Source organism: Bufo bufo, chromosome 6, assembly GCF_905171765.1.
Source record: "Bufo bufo chromosome 6, aBufBuf1.1, whole genome shotgun sequence".
NCBI classification, from domain to species: Eukaryota; Metazoa; Chordata; class Amphibia; order Anura; family Bufonidae; genus Bufo; species Bufo bufo.
In genome coordinates, this window is record NC_053394.1 from 121439497 (window position 1) to 121466455 (window position 26959).

General features: G+C 46.6%; 1 long non-coding RNA gene across 1 annotated transcript; it reads left to right on the forward strand.

Annotated features, from left to right (window-relative positions):
- The first annotated feature begins 10138 nt into the window (after nucleotides 1–10138).
- On the forward strand, nucleotides 10139–26879 carry LOC121003094. The gene is made up of 4 exons (XR_005779418.1): nucleotides 10139–10265; nucleotides 10729–10736; nucleotides 18718–18723; nucleotides 26868–26879. It is a non-coding gene; the product is annotated as an uncharacterized LOC121003094 (long non-coding RNA).
- Nucleotides 26880–26959: the final 80 nt, after the last annotated feature.

Below are 26959 nucleotides of genomic sequence, written 5' to 3' on the forward strand. Positions count from 1 at the left end.
GATAACGTCCAAGTGTTTTCCACGTCTGTATGTCAATTCTGAAAAACATAGAACATGTCCTGTTCTGGTCTTGAACATGCAGACCTCAAGCCCATAGAAGTCAAAGAGTACAAAAAAAATTATGAAATACACAGACAGTATCGTTATTTAGCGGATCCACAACTTGCAGACTGCAAAATGGATACAATGATGTACATGAGGCCTAATCCTATCTTTTTTGATCTTGCCTGCTGAAGTGTTTATCTTGACTTGTTATTTGTGGTACACCATGTGATACGTTCATGATCAGAATGAGATACGCGATCCGTGTGTTGGACGCATCTCCAAGGCTGATCGCCAGTCTCCTGACCAGAACTGACTGTATCATAGTAATTTATGTCATACAGCCAGTCTCTTATCTGATAGTGGGGAAAATACACATGATGATGTGAGTGCACGACAACTGGCCCGCGGTCCAATCTGGTTGTATCATAAATTACTATGATACAGTCAGTTTGGGTCAGGGAAGCTGTGGTCGGCCTGGAAAATGTGGCTGCCACATTGACCATGATTCCTGGGCCGATCATGGTCTTTTGCATAAGCCATAGAACTCATACAGCGCCCCTATAACAGTGACATTCACAGTGCTCCCCATAACAGTGACATTCACAGTGCTCCCCATAACAGTGACATTCACAGTGCCCCCCTAATAGTGACATCCACAGTGCTCCTTTAACAGTGACTTCCCCAGCGCCCCCATACAGTGACATCCACAATGCCCTCAAATGACATCCACTGTACCCCCCAAGGTCCATCCACAGTGCCTCCAAGTGCCATCCACAGTGCCGATTTAATGTAATAATCTTCCATCCACGGGTTAAGGTGAAGCCCAAGTTTTGAACTTGGGCCAGAGAACTCCTGTAATGACTTCTATTTGTATACTTACATGCATGGTAGCATATCCACTCATCCATTTATATACAGCATGGGAAGAAATGTTTTCTAAAGAGATCCGAATAATTGTTGCTAAGTGCACCGAGACAATGGACTTCGCATGTCAGAGTTACCCAGGAGGGCTTTAATCTAGCACATCAAAAGGCTTTTTATGAAAGAAATAAATTGGAGAGTGTTTACAATGAGATAAATTAAGACAAAGAGCACAAAGATTTTTAAAATGCAGTTGTATAATGTGGCTTTTAATGTGGTACAGTTTGGATAAAGTCAAATGCAGCTCTGCTACTGCTATCAGTAAATACACTCATTGGCAAAAAAATAAAAATAAGAATAATATTGCACCCAGAGAGAAATGTCGGATTGCTGCAAAACTTGGAAAGTAGTTATGTCTCAGGCACATAAGTGATTACGGGTGTGGTCCGATTAGACAGAGGGTTTTGTCACAAGATGGCATAAAGTGCTTCCCCCGCTTCTTTTCTAAAAATGCTCTTAGAGGCTACCATTGATGAGAGATCGTCTGCTAGACATGATTCCATGATGCACTCAAAAACATTTTTCCCAGCTGACATACTTTGTGAGGGGTACATCATTGGACTGAGAGAAGCAAGAAGGTCATTTTGACAACTGACCTAGCAGTTAGGAGATTTTGGGAGCAGTGGTTACGTGAGGGCATATACAGTACACATGCAAACAGGCTCCAGATGGCTCCAAAAGACCACAGTTTCATTGTCCACCGTCCAAACACAAGTGGCACCTTCACTGCATACCCTGTCTCTACTTGGACCATTTCCAGGAGCTTAGCAAAAGTAATTTTGGTGTCACGGTGCCCATTATGTTTCATGCCATTGACGGACAGCCACCGCTGACTTAGTGTCGTAAATGAGAAACCTGGACTGCTAGGGAGTGGAACCATATCATCTTTATTGACGAATCCAGGTTCTATTTGGGATCCAACGACTGCTGTGTTCGAGTACAAAAGCTTAGAAGGGAATGTTTTAAACCTGCCTTTGCTGTGGAGCAGGGGCGTCGTTAGGTCAAAACATTCGGGGCTGGAGCTCCGGATGTTTTGTCCAGTGCCCCGAATGTTTATGCTGGTGGGCATAGGTGACTTGAGGTTCTGTCAGGGCTGAAAGCGCTATACTTACCTCTTCCTTCCTGGTCCTCGGCGCTCCACTGTGAAGGCTGCGCACAGTGTGAGGCAGCACTGTGACCTCACACTGTGCGTGCCCACACAGCAGACTGTACAAGAGGATTACTGAGTGGAGGCTATGAAGAGCGGCAGCACCTGGAGCAGGAGCCGTAAGTGTTTTATTTTATTTTATTTGGGGGCTGATGATATGAGGTTGCTGGGGGGCTGATGATATGAGGCTGCTGGGGGGGGCTGATGATATGAGGCTGCTAGGGGGCTGATGATATGAGGCTGCTGGGGTGGCTGATGATATGAGGCTGCTGGGAGGGGGGCTGATGATATGAGGCTGCTGGGGGGGCTGATGATATGGGGCTGCTGGGGGGACTGATGATATGAGGCTGCTGGGGGGGGCTGATGATATGAGGCTGCTGGGGGGCTGATGATATGAGGCTGATGGGGGGCTGATGATATGAGGCTGATGGGGGGCTGATGATATGAGGCTGATGGGGGGGCTGATGATATGAGGCTGTGGGGGGCTGATGATATGAGGCTGCTGGGGGGCTGATGATATGAGGCTGTTGGGGGGGCTGATGATATGAGGCTGCTGGGGGGGCTGATGATATGAGGCTGCTGGGGGGCTGATGATATGAGGCTGCTGGGGGGGCTGATGATATGAGGCTGCTGGGGGGCTGATGATATGAGGCTGCTGGGGTCTGAAGAGGGGCAATGGGGGGCTGAAGAGGGGCACTGGGGGGCTGATATGAGGCACTGGGGGGCTGATATGAGGCACTGGGGGGCTGATATAAGGCACTGGGGGGCTGATATGAGGCACTAGGGGCTGATATGAGACACTGGTGCTCTTATCTGAGGTCTGATTGGGGGTTATTCACATTAGGGTCTGATCTGAGGTATTATTAACATTGGGGGTCTTATTGGGGCTGTCAGCTGAGGTCTGATTAGCATTGGGGGTCTAACCAATCACAGTAAATAGTGTCACAGCCAGGGAGAAGGTGAGCTTTTTTTTTTCTCCCTGGCCGTGACGCTCTCCGCTGTGATTGGTTCTCGGCATAGCCAGGGAGAAGGAGACGCCTATTGAGAAACCCTGGCGTCTCCTCCTCCATGTACCGATGCTCAGTATTAACATACTGGGTGAGAAAACAGCAAGGTCAGCCCCTAGAATTATCAAGTGTATCTCCAGTGATAATATTTCACACAGACAGACAATGTTGTACTGCCATTTAGAAGTTGTATTAACCATTCCTTTCTTATGGACTATATTGCAAAGCAGAGGACGGACACCTTTAAGTGAGGAGGCATGTAAGGGTCATCCCCTAGAATTATCAAGTGCATCTCCAGTGATATTTCACACAGACTGTAATGCCTTCCTCCAGCCACAGGAGGCCACTGTGTCTTTAAAGAAAGAAAGAAAGAAATGTTGTTGATTCCAGAGGATGTAGGAGGAGTTCAAGTTTCCTGGGCTTAGAGAGCTGGAAGCTGCGTCCTTTCCAAGGTGTACAGAGAGAGTCTACTGTTGTGGGACAGAGCTACAGGGACTATAAAGTGATTTTTTTCCTAGCTGCTGTGGGACAGGTCAACAGAGACTGCAAAGTGTGTTCCAGAGGAGCAAAGTGTTTAATTCAGAGACCTGTGACAGGACGAGTTACTCCTGTCAGAGCTGGACTATGTGGATTACTGCACCTGCACTCTAGAGAGAGAGAAGAAAGCCCGCACTGGGACAAGCAAGCGACTGGATCAGGAGCCAGACTGCACCTGACTTCACGTGCCAGACCAACACAAGCAGCTACCTGCAGAACTGTGAGTGTGCACTGGTGCTAATCTGTGGTAGGGCATAGAGCAGGAAACTTTAGGCAGTGCATTGTATAAATGTGCCCTGAGTAACAGGGGCAGACAGGAAAATATTAGAGGAGAGTAGCCTGCATTTTTATGTGTTTGCTGTTTGGAGCGCATTTTTGTGGATGCAAAGCTCAGTTATCCTTCCTTGTTAACACTGTTCCTGTCATTTGTCGATTGCTCCTCTGGTGCATCGGCACAATACTGTTAATCCAATATTACGGCTGTTATATTTTGTTCTTTAATAAAGCCGGTATCTGCTTCAGCCTCCTTGTCTGCTGTACAGTATTTGAACCCTGCCCTGCGGTCTTTTCCTCATCTGACCACTACAAGTGGTGCTGCGAGCAGGGTACAGTCACAGAGATGGAGGTGGCTGAAGGCAATGTGCATGATGTTAATGTGAGTACCTCAGGCAATAGTGGAACCCCTGTCAGGGCACTCCCTATGGGCACGCTGTATAACTTGCTGCCCAAAATTGATGGCCAGAACATGTCACTGTCGGACTGGGAGACAAGGTTACAGAGCACTGCTAGGACTTATGTCAATGTCAGCTCAGAACTACAAATAGAAATCGCTTTGTCCGCTCTAGAGCGTGAGGCCCAAAAAATTGTGTTCCTACAACCAGAAGCCACGCGCAATAAGTTGAAAGAGATTGTGCGATTCCTGGAAGAAATATACGGTGAGACAGCTAGTGCTGGGCACCTCCGGACAAAGTTCTTTTACCGGATTCAGCAGGAACACGAAGGGGTCTCACATTATGCGATGACGCTACAGGAAGTATTGGCCGAGGTACAGAAAAAAGAGGCAGACGGAGTAACCGGCATGGGACCTGTGAACTCTACAGCACTCCCCTGAAACAGGCCCTGCGGGAACGAGTCAGGGTGGACCCTACCCTAACCTTTCGAAAAATATTGGCAGAGGTTGTGGCGCGAAGCAAAGAAGAAAGTTATGCCTCCTGAGTGATACGGACCCAGGCCGCCACACCCCTCGGAGTTACAAAGAATGAAGAGGTCCTGGTCGGGGTGGTACAAGACCTGCAGAGCTCCCTGGGTGCTATGCACGAAAAGTTGATGCACCTGGAAAAATGGATGGGATCATGCTATACCCCTGAGGCTGCCTATCCGGCCCGACAACAAACCTATCAGGCGACCTACACCAGATTATCCTCACCCGAATTTACCTTCTCACCAATATCCTGAGGCCTTCTCTCAATATCCTGAGGCCAGTCAGTCAAGTCCTAAGGGCACTCTCCACACTCAGACAAAGAGAAGGCCGTCAAGAGGCACAGTGTTAGCGGTGTGGAAATTACGGACACTTCACCAGAGGGTGTCGGAGTGATCCGGCTGAACACCCAGGACCACCGTTAAACTTCCAGCCCCCCCGCAGTAGTGAGGTGTATTGCGGGGGAGGTGGAGAGCCAAGTTACCCAACACGGATCCAAACACCTGGTAGCAGGGCGTCCCATCGTAACAGTCAAATTTGAAGGCATTCCTGTCGACTGGTTAGTGGATACCGGGTCACAGGTCATGACTATGCCTGAGTCATACTTCAACCATTACTTTCAAGAGCTGGCCAAGTCAGAGCGGGAGACATTGGTCCAGGGTTACAGTGGATAATCAACAACAGATCCCCGTCACGGGAGTCGTGTGGATGAATGTTCGGCTATGTGGTCAAGAAGTGAGAAGAAAAGGTATCCTGTTGGTCCCCGAGACGTTCAAAGAGGATGTATCAGTGATAATGGGCATGAATATCCTGTGAGAATTGGACCAGATCATGTTCACTAAACGGGGCGCGGGTTATTGAAAGCAAGCCACTCCGTACAAACCCACCCAGAAAGCATCTCAACGGTTGATCCGATTCTGTGGGACACAGAAGAGTGTCCCAGCACATCAGTCTGTGGGAACTATCCGAGTGCCAGGAAGAGCTACCCTCACCCTTCCTCCTGGTCGGGAGACTGTACTGACACTGCCCGTGGGAACCTTTTGCAACCTTGATGGTATGGAGGTGATCATTGAATCAGAAGGCCTAGGGGAGCTAGGCCAAGATGCCCTTGTGGCCCCGACACTGGCAGTGGTCCAGAATGGACGAGTACCCATAAGAGCTGGGGATCTGGGATATCTAGAAGTCTCCTTGACACCAGGAACAGAACTGGCTTGTGTGTACCTATATTGAGGAGAAGTGCTGAGTCGGAGAGAAGTGACTCTAGCTCCGGTAGGTGAGACTGTTTGGAGGCAGTTACTGCCAGCGCAGAAGAGGCGCCGACCCCAGAATGGAATGGGAGAACCATTTTGGACCAAATGAAGATAGATGTGAAGGCTCTCAGTTTGGGCCGCTTGCGAGCAGTTGAAACCATGCTGTGGAAGAATCAGACTGCGTTTGCCCACAATGCTGATGACTTTGGCTGCACAGATTCTATCACGCATAAGATACCGCCGGGGGACACTCCTCAAATTCAGGAGAGATATCGGCAGATTCCGCCCAATGTGTACCAGGAAGTGAAGACATTGTTGAAACAGATGATAGATTCCGGAGTGGTGCGGGGTAGCCAGAGCCCTTGGGCAGCCCCAGTGGTGCTTGTCAAGAAGAAGGACGGCACTATTCGATTTTGTGTGGATTACCGGCGGTTGAATGCAAGCGCCGCGCGAGACTCATACCCTCTGCCTCACATCGAGGAGTCTCTGATGGCTCTAGGATGGGCAAAATACTTCTCTACACTGGATCTAGCAAGCGGGTACTGGCAGGTACCGCTGGCAGAGCAGGACAGGGCGAAGACAGCATTCATACTCCCCATGGGACTATTTGAATTCAACAGGATGCCATTCGAGCTGTCTAATGCCCCGGGCAGCTTCCAGTGGCTGATGGAGAGATGTCTGGGAGACCTGAATTTTGAAGCCACTCTGATATACCTAGACGATATTATTGCGTACTCTGCTACTTTTCAAGAACACATACTGACTGCCCTCCAATCCAGGAGGTGCTGGATCAGGGGATCCTATCCTCGAGCCCCACGTTGGGCTGCCAACTGTTTTGGATCTGATCAATGGTCAGTAAAGTTGATGTGCTGGTCCAAATTATAGAAGTAAGTTTACAGGCCTGGAGAGAAATGACACTGACACACGCAGGTGGGAGTCAAAGCATACTGTATCTCTGGTTTATTGCGAAGCTGTAGACAGTTATATGTTGACAGGAAATGTAACAGGAAGATAAGGAGGAGGCAGTGTGGCATATGTCTTTTACGATATGCTGCAAGCTATGTATTTTCTGTCACATCTGTGTGCAAGAGGAAGCTCCCCCCTCACCCTTCCAGATGGGGGAAGCTGCTTGCTTGAGATGAACAGAAACCGTCTTGAGGCACATAATAAAGCAGAAAGCAAGATTCTTGTTATAGGCTTTGGCTGGGTGCCTGGCGGCCATTTTAACTACAGTATAGTTCTCAACAAGGAAGTATCCATTTTGTATCAATTGTCCATAACAGTCGCCCCTTGGAGACTTGATTGTAGACTTTCCCTTGCCTAGCGAATCCCCTGGGCATATCATTTGTAACCTCTTCACCCGCAGTGGCGACAGCCTACCGCTTCTAGGTAGGCTACCGGTTGCTCGGACTTGTGGTAATACCCTGGGATTCATCTCACCCTATCTCAGCCAGGCATCATAGTGAGGAGGGGGAGCTGTGTTTAACAATGTTTCCTTCTGTTCTTCCTCATCACTATACATGAGCATGATAGGCTGCTCTTCAGCTTTCTTCATTCTCTTTGAAAGGCGGGTCACACAAATAAGAACAAGCTTAATTACTATATATCACCAATAGTATTAGGGCTACCTGTAAGATTACTTGGACAATTCCCATGAGCCAACCCCCAATACTTTTAAACCAGTTGGAGGGGTTAAGGAAGGAGAAGGTCTCAGACCACCATGTATCTTCATCAGCTTTATATGCGTCCAGCCATTTATTCCTTAAATCCGACATTTTCTCTAGACCCACCTTAACTTGCAAATTACCCTGTGGGTCTATGTAATGGCAACAAGCGGGTCCCACAACCTTGCACATACCTAAATCTTTAGCTGTAACATGGTCTAGAACTAATGTGTGTTGGTGACAATGATCAACTGGTTTTGCACAATGTTCGAGGTATTCTCATCACTTCCTATATTTGATCATCTAGCTAATCAGTTGCCACCACCAAATGATCCCACATCTGCACTATCATGGGATATATGAAAAGGCTACAAATTTTTTTATTGGAAATGCTCATTTCTACAACATGTGGCTTACCGTTTGGTCTGGGTGTGTTATCTTTGGCCCTACGTTACAAGGTGTGTTTAGGAATAGCATTTATGTCATTTTCAGAGTGTGGTACTATAAAGCTGACAGGAGTAAGCCTGGTGATAGTGCACAGTCCTGTAACATTCTTAGATAACCATTTGTACTCTTTGTGTCCACAAACTAAGTATACGTCTTCTGGAACTGCCACTGCTGTGCTATTGAATAATTGGGTAATTAATTTGGCTAATTTTATCCCTTTCGCCAGCTCATATCCTTTTAACTGACCTTCGATGTTGTTAGCTAATATACCTGTGATAAGGTCCTGTATAGTATGGTTGTTACAGGGTAGGCCTTTTCCGTTCAAAGCATCTACACCAATACACTGCACATGGCTGTCTGTTTTTGAGTCATTGCAACCTGAGTGTATGTGTGGACTAAATGTCATACCTTTGGTTTGTACTTGGAGACAATAGCAGTGTGTCCAGCTAGGAAAACATATGACATTAGCCCAGTGTCCCTCTTGCCAGGGGGTAGAGCTATAATCTATCGTGGGTCCTGATCTGCTTATCATGAGCCATGGGGCATCTGCCCACCCTGCGACAGGTAAGGACACTTCCCTGTCCTTATCTTTTCTGGATTTAACTTGGTATATGCTAGTGAGAAAGATAGTAGAGTTAGACAGGTCAATCAGTTCAGAAAGGTCCATGGGTATTGCAAAATAAGGCATACTGGCTGAGCTCACGGGACTGTGGGTACAGATCCAACAATCTCTCAGAGTCTAAGTATTAGTCAACCCCTGGACTAGAATTTGATGGTGCTGTATCAGTGAATTGTCCCATTTATCTCCCAGTGGCGTGAACACTGCTGATATGCCTACAGTCAAAGTCATGATAAGTAGGTGGACCCTCATGGCTTATTGTTCCAGGGTCGTCCGGACAGCCTTTACTCTCTTACAATGTGAGGCATGGATCCAGGTAGGTCTCCCTCCGACTTTCACAGAGGTCGGGGTAGTCAGCAACACCTGGTAAGGCCCCTCGTATCGCAGTTCGAGGGTGTTTCTGACGTGTTTCTTGACCACCACCCACTCTCCAGGTTTCAAGGAGTGGGTCCCTTCAAGGGAGTCTGGATCTGGAATGGAAGAGAGAACTTGTGCATGTATGTTAGACAATTGTTTATTCAGGGCAATCACATATTTTCCAACAGATTCATAATGCATTTGTAATTTGCAATTGCTGTGGGAAGTACTGCCCCATCCTAGGCCCTGTCCCAAACAAAATTTCATATGGGGTCAGTTTGTGTGGGGGCCTAGGGGTGTGTCTAACTGAAAATAGTGCTACTGGCAGGAATTTTATCCAAATGAGCCCTGTCTCCCTAGTCATCTTCAGCATCTTGGACTTCAGTACCCCGTTCAGTCGTTCGACTTTGTCGCTGCTTTGGGGTCTGTAGGGCGTGTGATAGGCTAAGTGTGACCCTTCCATCTTCCAGACTTCTTGGGTTAAGCTAGCAGTGAATACTGGGCCCTGATCACTTTTAATGACCTCAGGTACTCCGAACCTACAAACAGTTTCCTGCATTAGTTTCTTAGCAGTTGTTGTGGCTGTCTGATTTCGGACGGGGTAGGCTTCTGGCCACCCAGAGAACAAGTCTACCACTACTAGCACATATTGAAACCCTTGGCACATTGGCATCTGGATATGGTCAATTTGAATCAGTTGGAATGGATACTGGGTTTTAGGAAGACATTTGGTTGGTGTAGGCTCAGTTCTTCCCGGGTTGCACTGCGCACAGATGAGGCAAGACTGAGTATGCCTCACCAGGACAGAGGTTATCCCTGGGGCCACCCATATTTTGTCAATTAGTCCTTTCATGATGGTCTTAGATTGGGGGGTGGGCCCATGAGCTATTGAACCTATCAGAGGATACAGAGCTTTGGGCAGACACACTCTCTTTCCTTGGGTCCACAGTCCAGATTGTTTCTCTTCTTGGGCTGACTCTTTCAGCCAATCCAATTTTTCTTGTGGCGTGGCCTGCTTCTGTAACTGGACTAGCAGGTCCCAGGAGACCTCTTTTGATTTCTGTGTTAGGTCTGTTGTGGACTCTGTTGCCATCAAGACTTGTGAGGTCTGTTCTTCTTCCTCTTTCACTGCTGCTTGATCAGCTAGGGCATTTCCTCTGGCTTCAGGGGTTTCGGCTTGAGTATAAGCCTTTACCTTAATCACTGCCACTTGGGTGGGCAGGAGTACTGCTGCCATTAGAGCTGCTACTGCTGAAGCATTCTTGATTGGGGTTCCTGCGGACGTGATATAATCCCTTCCATATTACTCCAAAGTCATGAACTACTCCAAAGGCATATTTAGAGTAAGTGTAAATGTTGGCAGTTGAGTCTTTTGCCATGAGCAGGCTTCAGTGAGAGCAATGAGTTCAGCCTCCTGTGCTGACAGGTCTGGGTGCAATTGTCTTGCACACAGCACCTCATGCTCACTAGTGACTGCCGTGCCTGTATGGAACTTCCCCTTGTCATCAGCGTACCTTGAGCCATCCACAAAGAGAGTCCAGTGTGTATTCAGTAATGGAGTGTCCTGAATTGATGGTGGCGGGAAGGCCGAAGTTACGCTTTAGAGCAGACAGCCGAGCGGCGGCAGGATGAGAACGCCGTAAGCGCGCACAGACGGCCCGCACTTTATGCAGCAGCTCTGACATGTCGGTATAGTTGTGAATTAATTTCTGCACCACTAAATTCAGCACATGCGCTAGGTAAGGAATGTGCGTCAAATCGGCTAGTGCCAGAGCTGCATCAAGATTTTGCCCATTATCGTACACCACCAGGCCGGTGGTGTCACTGGCAGCAACCACTTGTCGGTCTGTTGTTCTATACCCCGCCACAACTCCTGCACGGTGTGGGGCCTGTCCCCCAGACACATCAGTTTCAGAACGGCCTGCTGACGTTTACCCCTGGCTGTGCTGAAGTTGGTGGTGAAGGTCTGTCGCTGACCGGATGAGGAGGTGGTAGAAGAGGAGGAGGAAGCCGAGTAGGAAGAGGAGGCAACAGGAAGCAAAGAATGATGCCCTGCGATCCTTGGCGGCGGAAGGACGTGCACCAAACAGCTCTCCGCCTGGGGCCCAGCTGCCACTACATTTACCCAGTGTGCAGTTAGGGAGATATAGCGTCCCTGGCCGTGCTTACTGGTCCACGTAACTGTGGTTAGGTGGACCTTGCCACAGATGGTGTTGCGCAGTGCACACTTGATTTTATCCGATACTTGGTTGTGCAGGGAGGGCACGGCTCTCCTGGAGAAGTAGTGGCGGCTGGGAACGACGTACTGTGGGACAGCAAGCGACATGAGCTGTTTGAAGCTGTCTGTCTCCACCAGCCTGAATGACAGCATTTCATAGGCAAGTAGTTTAGAAATGCTGGCATTCAGGGCCAGGGATCGAGGGTGGCTAGGTGGGAATTTACGCTTTCTCTCCAAGGTTTGTGAGATAGAGAGCTGAACGCTTCCGTGCGACATGATGGAGATGCTTGGTGACGGAGATGGTGTTATTGGTGGCACATCCTCTGTTTGCTGAGCCGCAGGTGCCAAAATTCCTCCAGAGGCGGAGGAAGAGGCCGAGGCAGCAGCAGAATAGGGAGCAGGAGGGGCCCTTTCTTGGTTTTGAAGGTGCTTACTCCACTGCAGCCCGTGTCTCGCATGTAGATGCCTGGTCATGCAGGTTGTGCTAATGTTTAGAACGTTAATGCCTCGCTTCAGGCTCTGATGGCACAGCGTGCAAACCACTCGGGTCTTGTCGTCAGCACATTGTGTGAAGAAGTGCCATGCCAGGGAACTCCTTGAGGATGCCTTTGGTGTGCTCGGTCCCTGGTGACGGTGGCCAGTAGTAGTCGAACTGTTTTGGCAACGGCTGCTCTGCTTTTGTACCCTGCTCCCTCTTTTGCTACGCTGTTGGCTCGGTCTCACCACTGCCTCTTCCTCCGAACTCTGAAAGTCAGTGGCACGACCTTTATTCCATGTGGGGTCTAGGACCTCATCGTCCCCTGCATCGTCTTCCACCCAGTCTTCCTCCCTGACCTCCTGTACAGTCTGCCCCCTGCAGAAAGACGCAGCAGTTGGCACCTGTGTTTCGTCATCATCAGAGACGTGCTGAGGTTGTATTCCCATGTCCTCATCAGGAAACATAAGTGGTTGTGCGTCAGTGCATTCTATGTCTTCCACCCCTGGGGAAGGGCGAGGTGGATGCCCTTGGGAAACCCTGCCAGCAGAGTCTTCAAACAGCATAAGAGACTGCTGCATGACTTGAGGCTCAGACAGGTTCCCCGATATGCATGGGGGTGATGTGACAGACTGATGGGCATGGGTTTCAGGCGCCACCTGTGCGCTTTCTGCAGAAGACTGGGTGGGAGATAATGTGAACGTGCTGGATCCACTGTCGGCCACCCAATCGACTAGCGCCTGTACTTGCTCAGGCCTTCCAACCTTAGAACGGCATTAGGCCCGACCAAATATCACTGTCGATTCTGGCGGCTACTGGGACCTGAGGTAGTAGGTTCAGTAGGACGTGTAGCTGTGGCAGAACGGCCACGTCCTCTCCCTGCACCAGAGGCTCCACCAACACGACCATGACCGCGTCCCGTATTAGATGTTTACCTCATAGTTAGCGTTCACAAAGCAAAGTAAAAAGTGGTTAAGTCTGTTAAAAATAATTAACCGCCAATAAAAACCCTGATATAGGGTATTGCACAAAATTGTTTTTTTTTAACTCTATATGACAGCGGTATTTGTGGCCTAAATTTTACAGTAACTTATGCACGTCTAATCCCAGTTGTGCAGTATATCAGAGTTTTTTTTTAACCACAGTAAGCAAAAAGCTGTATTTGCGGCCTAAATTTCACAGTAACTTATGCATGTCTAATCCCAGATGTGCAGTATATCAGAGGGTTTTTTAACCCCAGTAAGAAAAAGCCGTATTTGTGGCCTAAATTTCACAGTCACTTATGCATGTCTAATCCCAGATGTGCAGTATATCAGAGTTTTTTTTTAACCCCAGTAAGCAATAGCCGTATTTGTGGCCTAAAATGAACAGTCCCTTATGCACCTATAATCCTAGATGTGCACTATATGAAACAGAGGGGTTTGTTTCACCCAGTATGCCAAAGCTGTTTTTCTGGCCAAAATGTGACACTCACTTATGCACCTATAATCCTAGATGTGCACTATATGAAACAGATGTTTTTTTTTCACCCCAGTATGCCCCAGTATGAGAAAGCCGTATTTGTGGCCTAAATTTCACAGTCACTTATGCATGTTTAATCCCAGATGTGCAGTATATCAGAGGGTTTTTTAACCCCAGTAAGCAAAAAGCCGTATTTGTGGCCTAAATGTGACACTCACTTATGCACCTATAATCCTAGATGTGCACTATAAGAAACAGATGTTTTTCTTCACCCCAGTAAGCAAAAAGCCGTATTTGTGGCCTAAATTTCAGTCACTTATGCATGTCTAATCCTAGATGTGCAGTATATCAGAGGGTTTTTTAACCCCCGTAAGCAAAAGCCGTATTTGTGGCCTAAAATGAACAGTCCCTTATGCACCTATAATCCTAGATGTGCACTATATGAAACAGATGGGTTTGTTTCACCCAGTATGCCAAAGCTCTATTTCTGGCCTAAATGTGACACTCACTTATGCACCTATAATCCTAGATGTGCACTATATGAAACAGATGGGTTTTTTTTCACCCCAGTATCCCCCAGTATGAGAAAACCGTATTTCTGGCCTAAATTTCACAGTCACTTTGCAGCGATAATCCTAGATGTGCACTATATGAAAAAAAGTTTTTTTTTAACCCCAGTGTCTCAAAGCAGTATTTCTGGACTTGCAGACATGCAGATATCGTGTGCTGGTGCACTATCGTTGCATAAAATGGCTGACGATTATGTATTGATATTGACTAACTGAAGGAAAAAAAGTTCGTTTTCAGTAGTAGATGGCTCAGGGCAGGCTTAAAACAATTGTGCACTGCACCCAGAAAACACATTTGCTGTAGATCGCTGAGTAAAGAAGCAGTTCTTCATAAGATTTCTCCCTGATCTCTCCCTCACAGCAACTGCAGCCTATCCCTACACTAATCCGAGCAGAGTGACGGGCGGCGCTACGTGACTCCAGCTTAAATAGAGGCTGGGTCACATGCTGCAGTTGGCCAATCACAGTCATGCCAATAGTAGGCATGGCTGTGATGGCCTTTTGTGGCAAGTAGTATGACGCTTGTTGATTGGCTGCTTTGCAACCTTTCAAAAAGCGCCATAAAAATCGCCGAACACCGAACCCGAACTTTTACGTAAATGTTCGGGTTCAGGTCTGGGTGCCGAAAAACCTAAAGTTCGGTACGAACCCGAACTTTACAGTTCGGGTTCGCTCAACTCTACTCATGATCTCAGGGGTCAAAGTTCTGACCCCTCAGCTCAGGGATGGGAATGTGGTCCATTATCAGTGAGGAGTATTCGCCTGTCTTGTTCTCCACGATGCTTTGCAGGTCTGACCATGTACATCCATAAGTTTGGTGCACTTGAGATAGTTTCCTGTAAAATGGCATGGGTGAGTATCGGGATCTGGCAAGAGATTCACTATGGTGAACAACTGCTGTGGGGTGAAGGACACATATTTGGGCGGGCCCTGGGGACGTGTTAGTGCCAGGGCTTCCCTAAGGGTTTTGTAATTGCCCCTCTCTAGATCTTGCATGTTTCTTTGCAATGCAGTAATCTGAGACTGGAGGGCGGTGTTTGGGTTCTGTGCAGCAGGACTACCCTCATTCCATGGTGCCAATTGGGGAGCGGTGGGAGTCCTTGTGGCTGACACAGATTCTACCGCCTCGTCAGACTGCGTTTGATCGGGCTCTTCTGTCTGACCTCCCACCATTATGGGTGTTGGGGTCGTGATCTGACGAGGAGTCATAAAAGTGCCATCCGGGTTGGGTTTTTCATCGGGTACAGCGTAGAGACTACCGGGACACTAGGGGTGACGAGGGGATCCGGGCCAAAGGAGATTAAAAGGTCCAGCCATGGGCGTTGGCTGTGGAAAAGATGGCGCTATAGTGAGGACTGATGAGATGTGGTGGGGAACTACAGAGGTGTGGTTATGTGGGGGTAAAGCACCACAGGCTAGGCACGTATTACTGGAGGCGGAATTCTGTTGACCGCACACTTTACAAGTCCAGCCTTTTTCCTGTCTGACGGCGCCATTATAGGGTGGAGGCTGCTCTCGCCCAGTTAATATACCGGGTTTACAGTAGTATCTCTGGCTGCTTTCATCATAATTTAGTTCTCCCCCGTCTTTTCAAATTCCTTACTACAGTCCAACCACACACGGATGGTATTTATTAACTTTTCGTCCTCCAACTTCCCTCTTCTCTCATTCAACAACGTCTGCCACGTAACAGGGCAGTGTGCCACCTTTTGGTATGTTATACATTTTTTCTAACTTGCTTAAACATTTAACAAATCGTTTTCCTCGTTTGTCCGCCACATACTGCTCAGGGGAACAATAACCCTTTCGGGACACTTTCATCGTTTCCCATCTTGCCTCACTCTGTGGAGGCCTTCATAACCTATACTTGTATCAAGTGCTCAGATATCTCTCTAGTCAGACCTTCGACTCACTGGCTAAGTCTGACCGCCTCCTCCCCTTCTGTGATACGCGCAGACGCCTCTGGCTGTCCCGCGATACAGGCAAATTAGGTAGACTTTGGATATCTAACGTTCTACACAGACACCCAATTGACTAATGCCTGTACCTGCTCAGGCCTTACCATCCTTAGAACGGCATTGGGCCCCACCAAATATCGCTGTAAATTCTGGCTGCTACTGGGACCTGAGGTAGTTGGTTTACTAGAACGTGTGGCTGTGGCAGAACGGCCACGTCCTCTCCCAGCACCAGAGGGTCCACTAACACCACCACGACCATGTCCGCGTCCCTTACTAGATGTTTTCCTCATTGTTACCGTTCACCACAATAAGAAAAAAATTATTTGGCCCAATGTATTGAATTCAAATTCAGGCCTTTTTTTACAGGCACCTAACACTATCTGGCTATCTATTTAGGTACCATATTACACTAATACAGGCACAGCAGTAACGACAGATTTAGCTGAATATAAATTGTAGGCCTAGTATTTAGGCGCTGGATGACAGGTATCCCTTTTACGGACAGAATTAGACTTGGAAATGCACGGTAGCGTGTGAAGTTATTGAGGATGACCCTATCCGCACCTTCAATCTAATATACCCTTTTATAGATAGATTTAAACTTGGCCTGATAGAGCAGAAACCACTAATTTAGGGAATTGCTAAGTTGGGAATTGTATTTCAACCCAGAACAAAAACTGTGCTTCGGCAGACAGCAGACAGTATTACAATTGGCTAGCCACAGCTGAAATACCAGATTTAGGGTACTGCTATTTTGGCAATTGTATTTTACCCCTCAATAAAATAGCAAGCACAGCCAAGCCCCTGATGTAGGATATAGCAAAAAAAAAAAAAAAACACACTATTGATGGTTAAAAATGGACTTGGTGGCAGCTTGTGCTGGTGCACCACAAAACACAAAGTGGCCGCCGATCACCCCAGAAAAAAGTGACTGAAAAACGCTCTGGGCAGCCTTAAAACAGTGAGCAATTGAATAGCAGAGGTTGTATGATACACAGATGTATATCGATCACTTCAGTAAATAAATCCCTGCCTAATCTCGCCCTAACAGCAGCAGCTGCATCCTATCCCTACACTGATCAGAGCAGAGTGACGTGCGGCGCTACGTGACTCCAGCTTAAATAGAGGCTGGGTCACATGCTGCACTGGCCAATCACAGCCATGCCAATAGTAGGCATGGCTGTGATGGCCTCTTGGGGCAAGTAGTATGACGCTTGTAGATTGGCTGCTTTGCAGCCTTTCAAAAAGCGCCAAGAAAGCGCCGAACACCGAACCCGGACTTTTACGAAAATGTTCGGGTTCGGGTCCGTGTCACGGACACCCCAAAATTCGGTACGAACCCGAACTATACAGTTCGGGTTCGCTCATCCCTACTCAGCACCATTGAAGTGAATGGTGTTGAGTTGCAATACCAAGCACAGACACTGTATAATGTACGATGCTGTGCTTGGTAAGCTGCCAGGAGATGGATGTGCTCACCAGAACCCTGTTGAGCGTGGCGGCTCCCTGAAATAGCTGATCAGCAAGGGTGTCAGGACTCGGACCCCCGCAGATGTTATAATGATTACCTATCCTGAGGACAGCTCATCATTATCAATTCCTGGATAACCTCTTTACTGCTAGGATCCTCAGGTATTTATGCACCTGGCCAGCAGCCACAGATGCCCTCCTGAACTCAACTGTATCACCATCCTCAGTATGGTGATAGGGCGGTATTTTATGCTGCATTGTAGTATTGCTGGCCACTTGTACATTTTTTTTCAGGGCTACTTTATGTCCCCCACTGCTAGTGGCTACCTCAGAGTTGATTAACCCCATAGAATCCATACAAAAACCATGCTGTTAACAGACATTAACCAATTTGCAAGTACCCCCGACTCAGGGATACTGCTCTGTCACTAACACTATTAATGTTACCCATTTATATAGCGCTGACATATTCTGCAGTGCTTTATAGACATTAGCATTGCTTTCCAATGGAGCTCACAATCTAAGTTCCCTATTGGTATGTCTTTGGAGTGTGGGAGGAAACAAGGAGAATATATAAATCCTATGCAGATGTTGTCCTTGGTCCACCTTGCCACGGTGCTAGCACACTGTTGTTGGCAATTGGTGCTGGTGTGATTGTGGGCATCATTTCTGGCACTGGGGTCTCGTGGCTGGCAATGTGTCTGCTTGTGAGCTCATGTCTACATGTACGTTTTGGCTTTCAAAAAACTTGACCTATCCTCAGGATATGTCATTAACATCTGATCAGAGGGGACTCCAACTTCTGGCACCCCCACCAATCAGGTGCTTGAGGAGGCAACAGCACGTTGGTGAGTGTTGCAGCCTACTTGGAGCTCACAAAGTAAAACTCCATACATTGTATAGCGGTTGTGCTTGGTATTGCAGCCCAGGCACATTCATTTGAATGGGACTTAGCTGCACACAGTTCATGTGACTGATAAACGTGACGTCACTGCAATACAGTGGCATTTTGGGGATGCAGCGAGTTCGGCCCCACCAATTGGATATTGATGACCTATCCTGAAGACAGGACATTGATATTCCACTCCCGGAAAACCTTTTTTGACCTTGACACATGGAGTTCATCTCTCACACAGAGTAAATACTGTACGATCACATAGCACATGATAAATTGCTTTGCAGAATGCACAGCTCTGATCATACATCCATTTCTATCATGCCATTTGACCCCAATTGTATCTTCTGGCTCCAGATGCAATTGTTTCAAGGCTATAATTTAATCTCAGTTGTGTTGCACAGGCCTAGAATTTGGACTTTCTACCTGATACATTTAATATTGTACTTTCAATTTACTGAATGGGTAAGTTGATTTAGTATAATGTTAGCTTTATTGGGCGTTTGATGAAAAAACGTGCACATTTTATATGACAGTTATTTTATGGAACTTGTGAATATAATAAATCTTGATATTTAAACTCAGTTGGCAGTATTTCACCATGTCAGGTCATCTCTACATTCATTCATAGGAGACTAGAGCATCGACCTGTGTGAGAACCAAAGCAATATACTTAGGAATTACATCGGAAGGATACGCTTTGTTTTGTTTGCTCTGTATGTGAACATAACTCAAGTTTCAGCAGTGCGGTTTTCTTCTTTTATATGTATGGGCCATTTGTGAAAGGTACCCACCTTACAATGAAAACCACAGCGCAAAGGGAGAACATTCAGTGGCATAGCGTGGGGGGGGAGGCATTGCCCCGGTCGCAAAATTTTAGGGGGTGCCTGCAGGGCCGCACCGCTAATTAGGCAAAGTGATCTGATCGCCCCAGGTGGCGCAGCACTGCTCAAAAGTGGGAGGCGGCGGAAGGTCACAGGGAGATGAGCGCTCCCATTGTGGAAGCACTCATCCCTATAGTCATCTGTATCGCTGTCCTCAGGAGAGTGATACAGATGGATGTGCTGCGGGGCAGGGGAGGGAGAGGCGTCTCCCTTCCCCGTTCCTCTGATAGGTTGCAGATCTAGTGCCTGCAGCCTATCAGAGGCCAGTGCAGGTGGCGCGATGACGCCATTGCACTGCCTGAGCCGTACAGTGCTGGACACAGGCCGGAAGAGTCCTGCATCGCATCGCTGCCATGGAGGTAAGTATAACATAGTAACATAGTACATAAGGCCGAAAAAATACATTTGTCCATCCAATTCAGCCTGTCATCCTGCAAGTTGATCCAGAGGAAGGCAAAAAAAAACAAAAAACTGTGAGGTAGAAGACAATTTTCTTCACTTTAGGGGAATAAAAAATTCCTTCCCGACTCCAATCAGGTAATCAGAATAACTCCCTGGATCAACAACCCTTCTCTAGTAGCTATAGCCTGTAATATTATTACACTCCAGAAATACATCCAGGCCCCTCTTGAATTCCTTTATTGTACTCACCATCACCACCTCCTCAGGCAGAGAGTTCCATAGTCTCACTGCTCTTACCGTAAAGAATCCTCTTCTATGTTTGTGTACAAACCTTCTTTCCTCCAGACGCAGAGGATGTCCCCTCGTCACAGTCACAGTCCTGGGAATAAATAGATGATGGGATAGATCTCTGTACTGACCCCTGATATATTTATACATAGTAATTAGATCTCCCCTCAGTCATCTTTTTTCTAAAGTGAATAACCCTAATTTTGATAATCTTTCATTGTACTGTAGGTGCCCCATTCCAGTTATTATTTTAGTTGCCCTCCTTTGGACCCTCTCCAGCTCTGCTATGTCTGCCTTGTTTACAGGAGCCCAGAACTGTACACAGTACTCCATGTGTGGTCTGACTAGTGATTTGTAAAGTGGTAGGACTATGTTCTCATCACGGGCATCTATGCCCCTTTTGATGCAACCCATTATCTTATTGGCCTTGGCAGCAGCTGCCTGACACTGGTTTTTGCAGCTTAGTTTGCTGTTTATTAAAATTCCTAGATCCTTTTCCATGTCAGTATTACCGAGTGTTTTACCGAGTGTTTTACCATTTAGTATGTACGGGTGACTTGCATTATTCCTTCCCATGTGCATAACTTTACATTTGTCAGTGTTAAACCTCATCTGCCACTTATCTGCCCACGCCTCCAATCTATCCAGATCCCTCTGTAGTAGTATACTGTCCTCTTCAGTGTTAATTACTTTACACAGTTTAGTGTCATCTGCGAAAATTGATATTTTACTGTGCAAGCCATCTACAAGATCATTAATAAATATATTGAAGAGAATAGGGCCCAATACTGACCCCTGAGGTACCCCACTAGTGATAGTGTTTATTTTTTTTATATGGTACAATACTGGTTACTGGCACATGATTGGGGGGCCACCTATGGGGGGCACTTGTTACTGGCACACGATTGGTGGGCACTTGTTACTGGCACATGATTGGGGGTCATCTATCGGGGCATTTCTTACTGGCACATGATTGGGGGGCCATCTATGAGAGGCACTTCTCACTGGCACATGATTGGGGGGCATCTATGGGGGCACATCTTACTGGCACATTATTGGGGGGCATCTATGGGTGCACATCTTACTGGCACATTATTGGCGGCACTTTTTACTGGCACATTATTGGGTGGCACTATGGGGCACTTCTTACTGGCACATTATTGGGGGCATCTACTGAGGCCACAAAGAAGGAGTATTTTATATGGGGGCTCTGTATAAGGGCATTTTATACTGGGGCACATTATGGTGGGTACTATGGGGAAGGGGAGAGAGGAGTACTATGGGGTCATCTACGGGGGCACTAACAAGGGGTATTTTATATTTGCACTGTCACATTATAAGGAGAATTATTACTACTGGGGGGCATTATGATGGGCTTTATTACTACTGGGGGTTGTGAGACAGTGACTGGAAAAGTTGTAGAGAATCGTTATATTTCGCCTAGGTTTCTTTCATATACCATGTACTAGGCTACAGGAGGTGGATATCTCAACTAGGAAACCTGGGTGAGATATCAGAAATCCAGGAAAAGAGGGTCTGCCTTAGCAAAACATAGTTTGCTGAGGACTTTGGTAAATGGTGTTGTCGGGCCTGGATTTTAATGGAATGAGGATGCAGGTTGGTAGCGGGGCTCCTCATTCCCTTCCTGTCCAGAACAGGTTTCATATAGAGCTCTCCACCGGGTGATGGAGCTCAGCTCATTTCTGGGCTATAAAGGTTTGCACTATGAGCATGTCTGGGTGGGGGACTGGTTGAACTGACTGGCTTTCACCATTGCTGCTGAGGTCTGCTAAAGCAACAAAAAGGACACTGAGTTTATTTTGAATTATGTCGTGTGGCTGGTAGTAGGCCGCCCATATAGAAAGGGTAGTTTTATGTTTAGTTAGTGCTCAGCCGAGCAGGAATTTATTTTGTATCTTTGCTTGAATGTAAAGGCCTTATATTTTGCTTGTGGATAAGAATAAAGAAAACAGGCAAATCCCTGTGTGAACTGTGCCATTGTGTCACTGTCTCTGACTGCTGTGCCTACCACTATTGAGCTGACCCCACAGGGTCTAGGGGGAACATGATTACTAGTATGGGCACTATGGAAGCATTATTACTTCTGTGTCACAGTGGGGACATGTTGGGGGCACTGTAGGAGCACTATTATTACTACCACGTGTGCTCTAGCAGAGAATTTCTACTATTGGTGGGACTTTTGGGAGCACTATTACTGTGGGGGCACAGTATTTCCTATAGAGTACAAACACGGCCACCACTGCTGGATTGCAGGGTGGTCTGTAACCATGGAAACTAGCAATGTATAATGTGATGGAAAAATGAATCAAGACAGTAAAGTAAACAATATGGATAATAACAATACATTAGTAAGTGGCTTGTATTAACTTTCTCTACATGGTAAATTACATTTGCTGAAGTGAGACAATCCCCTTAAGGGGGTTGTCCGGGATCAAACATTTTTTTTTAAAACTGCTTACTCACTGTTAGTAGCCAAATCTATCTTCCTAAGATGTTTTTAGGTAGCTTTTGCACTGCTGTATGGCTCCTACAGTCCCCAGCAGACTGTTTACATAGCTGTTTATGTATGCCATTACTTCCTGCTGCAGTGCATTGTGTGTCCCAGTGCAGCTCAGCAGCTCCTGGTTTCTACAGTGTAAGATCACCTCCCTGCATCCGCCCCCTCATACATATTCAGCCTCCTCCACATCATCCACGCCTCCATGGATCCGCACTGATAATACAAATTGCTGCATCCGCTCAGAATGGATCAGTTTGTATTATCTTTACCTTAGCCAATATGGATCCATCTTGAACACCATTAAAAGTCAATGGGAGATGGATCCATTTCTATTGTGTCCATTTTCTATTGACAGCGTCACACTATAAGGGCCACGCTCCCACATCTATCCATAAACATCGCTGACAGCGTCACACTATAAGGGCCACACTCCCACATCTATCCATAAACATCGCTGACAGCGTCACACTATAAGGCCTAGTTCACACGACCGTATGGCTTTTATTGTTTTTTGCGGTCCGTTTTTCACGGATCCGTTGTTCCGTTTTTGAGTTCCGTTGTGTTTCCGTTTCCTTTCCGCTTTTCCGTTCCGTTTTTCCGTATGGCATATACAGTATACAGTAATTACATAGAAAAAATTGGGCTGGCCATAACATTTTCAATAGATGGTTCAGAAAAAAACGGAACGGAAAAGGAAGACATACGGATGCATTTCCGTATGTGTTCCGTTTTTTTTGCGGACCCATTGACTTGAATGGAGCCACGACCCGTGATTTACGGCCAAATATAGGACAAGCTCTATCTTTCAACGGAACGGAAAAACGGAAATACGGAAACGGAATGCATACGGAACACATTCCGTTTTTTTTGCGTAACCATTGAAATGAATGGTTCCGTATACAGACCGTATACGGAACACAAAAAAACGGCCCGTACACCCGCAAAAAAAACGTTCATGTGAACTAGGCCTAAGGGTCACGCTCCCACATCTATCCATAAACATCGCTGACAGCGTCACACTATAAGGCCCCTTTCACACGAGCGAGTATTCCGCGCGGATGCGATGCGGGAGGTGAACGCATTGCACCCGCACTGAATACCGACCCATTAATTTCTATGGGGCTGTTCACACGAATTTTCACGCATCACTTTTGCGTTGCGTGAAAATCGCAGCATGCTCCTCTTTGTGCGTTTTTCACGTAACGCAGGCCCCATAGAAATGAATGGGGTTGCGTGAAAATCGCAAGCATCCGCAAGCAAGTGCGGATGCGGTGCGAATTTCACGCACGGTTGCTAGGAGACGATCGGGATGGAGACCCGATCATTATTATTTTCCTTTATAACATGGTTATAAGGGAAAATAATAGCATTCTGAATACAGAATGCAAAGTAAAATAGCACTGGAGGGGTTAAAAAAAACTAAAAAAAAATTTAACTCACCTTAATCCACTTGCTCGCGTAGCCCGGCATCTCCTTGTGTCTCCTTTGTTGAAAGACCTGTGGTGAGCATTAACTATAGTTCAAGGACCTGGGATGACGTCACTCCGGTCATCACATGGTACGTCACATGATCTTTTACCATGGTGATTCACCATGGTAAAAGATCATGTGACGTACCATGTGATGACCGGAGTGACGTCATCCCAGGTCCTTGAACTATAGTTAATGCTCACCACCGGTCCTATACAGTAAAAAAAAAGACAGACGGAGATGCCGGCTACGCGAGCAAGTGGATTAAGGTGAGTTAAATGATTTTTTTTTTTTTTTAACCCCTCCAGCGCTGTTTTACTATGCATTCTGTAGTCAGAATGCTGTTATTTTCCCTTATAACCATGTTATAAGGGAAAATAATACTATTTACAGAACACCGATCCCAAGCCCGAACTTCTGTGAAGAAGTTCGGGTTTGGGTACCAAACACGCGCAATTTTTCTCACTCGAGTGCAAAACGCATTACAATGTTTTGCACTCGCGCGGAAAAATCGCGGGTGTTCCCGCAACGCACCCACACATTTTCCCGCAACGCCCGTGTGAAGGGGGCCTAAGGGCCACGCTCCCATATAGATCCCTAAACATGACTGAGAGCTTTACACAATTATAGCAGCTTTGAAACAAAAAAATATTGTTTTAGTGTGTCCATAGTCTGAGAGCCACCGTTTTTTTATTTTTTGACCGATTGTCTTAGTTAGGGATTCATTTTTTGCCGGTTGAGGTGACGGTTTGATTAGTACTATTTTGGGGGACATGCGCCTTTTTGAATGCTTGTTGTTGCACTTTATGTGATGTTAGGTAAAAAAAAAGTTTTTTTTTTAAAACTGTTTTTATGATATTTTTTAAGGTGTTTTTCGGACATGGTGGGTAATGTGACATATTTATGGAGCTGGTTGTTACGGACAAGGCAATACCAAATATGTGTATGTTTTTTTATTAATTTAATTTTTTTTAAGTAATAAATGAACGGATAAAAGACAATTTTTATTTTATTTTTAATTCATTTTTTTTTCAGTTTCAATTTGTATGCACGTTCACGTATTTGCACATTCCCTTTTTTTCATTTTCACTTTTTTTTAATGTCACTTTTTTTCACTTTTACATTTTTTTCATTCCCTTTGTTAATACTTTCACTTTCATACAGTGCATTGCAATAGTCATCTATTTCAATGCACTGTATTGTCAGTGCTACTTTTGCACTATTACAGTGCTCCAGACTAAAAAAAATACCTAGTAGCCATTGGCTCCTGAACTGAAATTTTTAGTCGCCAAATCGAAACCGAATCACAATTTTGGTATCGTGACAACGCTACGCCGATCAGATCGGCGTATGGTTGTTTTGAAACCAAAATTTTGATTCGCTTTCGTCACCATAAAAAAGTATTGCGATACTCAATACCGCGCAAAAAAAAACACACCAAAAAAAGCCGCGTGCATTTGGCATTTTATGAAACATTCGGCTCATAATAGAACAGTCCTATCCTATTTTTTGGGGTGATAAGGTGACTAAAAAATGGCGAATGCTCACCGCATAGGAGATATTTTTTTAGAATTTCATAGTTTGGACAGCGCTATGTAATATGTTTATTTATTTATTGTTTATATATTTTATATGTAAAATTGGGAAAGGGGGGATTTAAACTTAATATTTTAGAGTACTTTCTCACTAGCGTTTATCTTTTCCGGCATAGAGTTCCGTCCTAAGGGCTCTATACCAGAAAAGAACTGATCTGTCATAGCCCCATGCATTCTGAATGGAGAGTAATCCGTTCAGGATGCATCAGGACTAGAGTTGAGCGAACACCTAGATGTTCGGGTTCGAGAAGTTCGGCCGAACTTCCCGGAAATGTTCGGGTTCGGGATCCGAACCCGAACCGAACTTCGTCCCGAACCCGAACCCCATTGAAGTCAATGGGGACCCGAACTTTTCGGCACTAAAAAGGCTGTAAAACAGCCCAGGAAAGAGCTAGAGGGCTGCAAAAGGCAGCAACATGTAGGTAAATCCCCTGTAAACAAATGTGGATAGGGAAATGAATTAAAAAAATATAAAAAATAAAAAATGACCCAATATCAATTGGACAGAGGTCCCATAGCAGAGAATCTGGCTTCACATCAGCAGAGAATCAGTCTCTTCATGCCATAGCAAAGAATCTGGCTTCATGTCAGCACAGAATCAGTCTCTTCATGCCATAGCAGAGAATCTGGCTTCATGTCAGCACAGAATCAGTCTTCATGTCATAGCAGAGAATCAGGCTTCACGTCACCCACCACTGGAACAGGCCACTGTCACACATTTAGGCCCAGGCACCCAGGCAGAGGAGAGAGGTCCCGTAACAGAGAATCTGGCCTTATGTCAGCGCAGAATCAGTCTTCATGTCATAGCAGAGAATCAGGCTTCACGTCACCCACCACTGGAACAGGCCACTGTCACACATTTAGGCCCCGGCACCCAGACAGAGGAGAGCGGTCCCGTAACAGAGAATCTGGCCTTATGTCAGCTCAGAATCTGTCTTCATGTCATAGCAGAGAATCAGGCTTCACGTCACCCACCACTGGAACAGGCCACTGTCACACATTTAGGCCCAGGCACCCAGGCAGAGGAGAGAGGTCCCGTAACAGAGAATCTGGCCTTATGTCAGCACAGAATCTGTCTTCATGTCATAGCAGAGAATCAAGCTTCACGTCACCCACCACTGGAACAGGCCACTGTCACACATTTAGGCCCCGGCACCCAGACAGAGGAGAGCGGTCCCGTAACAGAGAATCTGGCCTTATGTCAGCGCAGAATCTGTCTTCATGTCATAGCAGAGAATCAAGCTTCACGTCACCCACCACTGGAACAGGCCACTGTCACACATTTAGGCCCAGGCACCCAGGCAGAGGAGAGAGGTCCCGTAACAGAGAATCTGGCCTTATGTCAGCACAGAATCTGTCTTCATGTCATAGCAGAGAATCAGGCTTCACGTCACCCACCACTGGAACAGGCCACTGTCACACATTTAGGCCCAGGCACCCAGGCAGAGGAGAGAGGTCCCGTAACAGAGAATCTGGCCTGATGTCAGCACAGAATCTGTCTTCATGTCAAAGCAGAGAATCAGGCTTCACGTCACCCACCACTGGAACAGGCCACTGTCAC